Below are 4,141 nucleotides of genomic sequence, written 5' to 3'. Positions count from 1 at the left end.
CATATAAGTTTAGAATCTAACATATTTCAGTAAATGGTATGAATTTGGAATTCTTGCATTTGCAGTAAGGATTTGGGACTGTGAAAAGAGGATCATTGGAGTGATGTTCAATTGATCTATTTTACAAAGTAAAGATCATAGACAAACATACTATGCATACTTGGTGTATGGCATGACTAGTGTTTAGAAAACATAGTGTACATGCATGGAGCATGGGACAACTATTGTTTTAAATTCAAGTATAAAGTTGATAAAACCGAAACAATGAATAATGAGTATTCATTATTCAAGTATGGGACAACTATTGTTTTAAATTCAAGTATAAAGTTGATAAAACCGAAACAATGAATAATGAGTAATCAGTATGGTGATAAATAAAAGTGTTTATTTATATTCATAGGGTTTGATACCATACTTGATTCATTTATTCTTGTGTTTCACTTTGCATGTTTTGACTTCCAGAATAACTAAGTCGCTCTTCCTGAATGATTAAGTTATTCAAACCATCCACAGTCGGTCATATGCTGGAAGTAGATATGAATCAAGACTGTCATGGGTTGGTTTGTAGAGGTCGAAGTTGGTGGACAAAGTGGTGCTACAACACTCATGAGTGATCATAAGTTCTGAGTATTGGATTCAACCCGCGCTCATTTGAATCACTTCATGGATTTTATCACGAGTGATCATGAGACGATAATATCTTATATTCTTCAAACCTAGAGATATGAGTTGTTACTATGAGTTGGTTATACATTGATTGCACGAAAACGCATTGGTAACTCGATGTTATAAAACGTGCCTTTGTGTATGATTCAACAAGTAGTAGAACAAGCCATATGAGTCGAAGTTTATCCATTCCTTTTAACTTCGGGATAAAAGCGATATCTATGGGCCCCTCGATGATTTAAAGATGATACATGTGAGTGCTTGGCCAAGCCAGGACTGATTTGATTTGTTCAATCAGTCAGTCATCATGAATCGGAAATCGGGAAACAACAAATGGACAGAGAGAATGATTGATAATCTATGTCTCAGTCCATATGATATCTAGAATGGAGGAATATATGATCCCTTATCTAATGGACAAGTCATTGACAAAGGTCAGAGTTCATCGACAAGGTCAGAGTTCGACAGAAGCTTTTGAGAGCTATGATTGCTGATCGGTTCCTGAAGTCATACGCAATAATAGTTTTAGACTTATCCAAGTGGGAGACTGTTGGATTAATGTCTAAGTCCATAACTATAATTGGTAAGACTTGACCCGACCCGGCATGGTCCATTTGGGTTGCATGGCATCATGCATTTGGATAGACTATAATGAGAGAAATAACACTTAAGGTTGGTTAATATATTATAAGTTCTAATATATTAATAAGGTTATTTAATTAGTATTGATCAAGAATTAATTTGGAATTAATTAAGTGATCAAAAGGAGACTAATTAAATATATGGGTTGATTGTGTAAATCATTCATTCTTATATATGTGGGCTTGTGATCCAAGATTCCTTATGTTGGACTAAGTCCATGGGGTGACCCATGGATACTCCATGGAGGTTAAAATCCATGGAGCATAAGGAATGGGTAAAGTTATGAGTTACATGGTGTAACCCTAATAGCCACCATATAAAAGAATCCCATGGCTCAAGAAATCGTGCACTAATGTGTGAGTGTGAGGGCTAGACGATTTCAAGGAGTGTTCAAGTTTCTCTCAAGTTATTCCAAGTGTATTTGGTGTTGTGTGAACCATTTGAGGTGTCAACTTGGGGCACTAGGCACTCAAGCTTCATGAAGACATTCTACATCAAAGAGGTATGTATCTATTTTGTTATATTTATTATTTTGTATGCTAGATTAGGATAATACCTTGGATGTTCATAATTGTACGTATAATAGAGAAAAAATAGATCCAAGGTATTTAGGGTTGCATGTATACTTAGGAGTGTTAGAATGCTCATAACCCAACAACTTGTTCCCTGAGCAAAAAAACTGGTGTGAAAGTCACTGGACTAATCGAGACTGGCAGCTTTCCGAATGCGAAATTCAAATTCGTAAGAGGTTCAACCAGTCAGTGCTACGAGTTCACTCTTGCTGACTTACCCTGTCTCAACCCCAATGACTGGTTCGTTCTTTACAACATGCTGCTGAAAGAAAAAGACAAATACGAACCTATCATGTCTCATCTCCAAATAATGATCAAGTCTTACATTCAAGAGATTGGGGATATGGACGTAGAGGTTGCAGCGGTGTTGCGAAAGAAGCCTTATGCTGTTCTTAAGGAATCTCCAAAAGACTTTGAGAAGCTAAAGCTGGGGAAGATCTACAGAAAGGAATGATATGTAGTGTATCAAGCTAGGGAACGAACCAGTGCCATACTGAGTAGGACCGGAGGGTCTAAACTGAGTTGTGAGATTGGAGGGTCCTCATTGAGATACAGGCTTGGAGGGTCCGACTTGAGCTGTGAAGACCGGAGGGTCTTCACTAAGAGACATGACCAGAGGGTTCACACTGAGCCGTGAGACCGGAGGGTCCTCACCGAGACACATGACCGGAGTGTCCATGCCGAGCTATAGCAATGAGAGGCTTACTATTTGTGTACGTGGTATTTTGGGGAACTCACTAAGCTTCGTGCATACAGTGTTGTGTGATATGTGTTTCAGGTACTTTTCAAGATCGCATGAAGGCGCCGGTTTGATTGTACACACGAGAAGAAGAGTCATGTTTTAAGGATCCTAGATTTTCAATCAAACATTTATGGAGTTGTGTTTTGATAATTAGATACTTGGGATTTAGTGAAATATGTTATGAGAATTATGTGATTTTAAAACGAAAAATTTATTTGAAAATTTACGGTGTTACAGTGAAAGTGTGTCTCACAAGAGTCCCAACAACAATTTACGCAACTAGTTGATCCTATTATTTAATATTATTAGTAATGTTAATAGTGTTTATTTACGACCGCAGTTTGTGATACACAATAATTTATGTCGTAAAATATACGGTTTGCTATAGTTTACAAAATTTCCCATTTTGATCTTATTGTCAAAAATGGCCCAATATTTTTGAAAATGGTAAAAATGCCCCTATTTATGTCAAATAACATAAATGACCCAATTTTGTCAAATAAGGCCCATGTTTACCGAAAATGTCAATTTTAGCCCATTAATACCGAAAAAGTCATGAAAGGCCCATTTTTATCTAAAAAGTTCATTTTCGGCCCACTTTTACCAAAATGTTCAAAAATGACCCAATTTTACTAAAAAGCTCATTTTCGGCCCATTTTTACTAAAATGCTCAATAAAGGCCCAAGTTTATCAAAATGTTCAAAAATGGCCCATTTGTACCTTTATGGCCAAAAATAGTCCAATTTTTAGTGAGACTTCCACATTTTATCATTTTTCATGTTTTCATGCCAAAAATTTGTTTAAAACATATTCTTGGACTAATCTTTGTGACATTTACCATGCATCAAGTGATAAAGTTTCATTTAGGAGCTAGTTATAATTTTTAACAAAATTTTATGTTAACTAAGTCCAACATCTTGAGATTTAACCAAAAATATCGAGTTCTTGAACTATTAGCATGGATTTCACAACATTTAACACACACATCATACAACACATGCACATATAAGCAAATATATTTGACTTGTATCCTCTCCCAAAAGAAAGAAAAGTTTGAAAATAGGGGTATGAAGCTCACCTTAGGGCTTTTTCGGTTTTAAAGAGGAAAATGGAGTAAGTTTTCGGCCTAAAGTGCTTCTTTGAGGAGATCTTTGAAATTGTGGTGGTTCTAGGAGCATAAACACAAAAATGAGGTGGTTATGACGAATAATCTTAGTGAAATTTGGAATAAAACAACTTGAATGATATATGATCTTACCAAGTGGATGAAAGGCTTGAAGAAAACCCCTTGAAGACACACACAAATTCACGGTTTTTAGCAGAAAATAGTGAGAGGAATGAAGAGATATGATTGAATTTTGAGAAGGATGGTGGTGGGGAGTATAGCTTCGGCCGAATATAGAGAGGAGAAGGGAGAGATGATCCAACCTTGACACATTTTGTGCAAAACTACTTTCCTAGATACATGGAGGCCAATTACATGGATATTTTCCATGCAAAGATGAGGTGTCATGAGCAT

Source organism: Lactuca virosa, chromosome 5 (genome assembly GCF_052849685.1).
Source record: "Lactuca virosa cultivar CGN04683 chromosome 5, Lactuca_virosa_CGN04683_v6, whole genome shotgun sequence".
Taxonomy (NCBI): domain Eukaryota; kingdom Viridiplantae; phylum Streptophyta; class Magnoliopsida; order Asterales; family Asteraceae; genus Lactuca; species Lactuca virosa.
The sequence above is the reverse complement of the archived record's forward strand: the minus strand, read 5'-3'. Positions refer to the sequence as shown.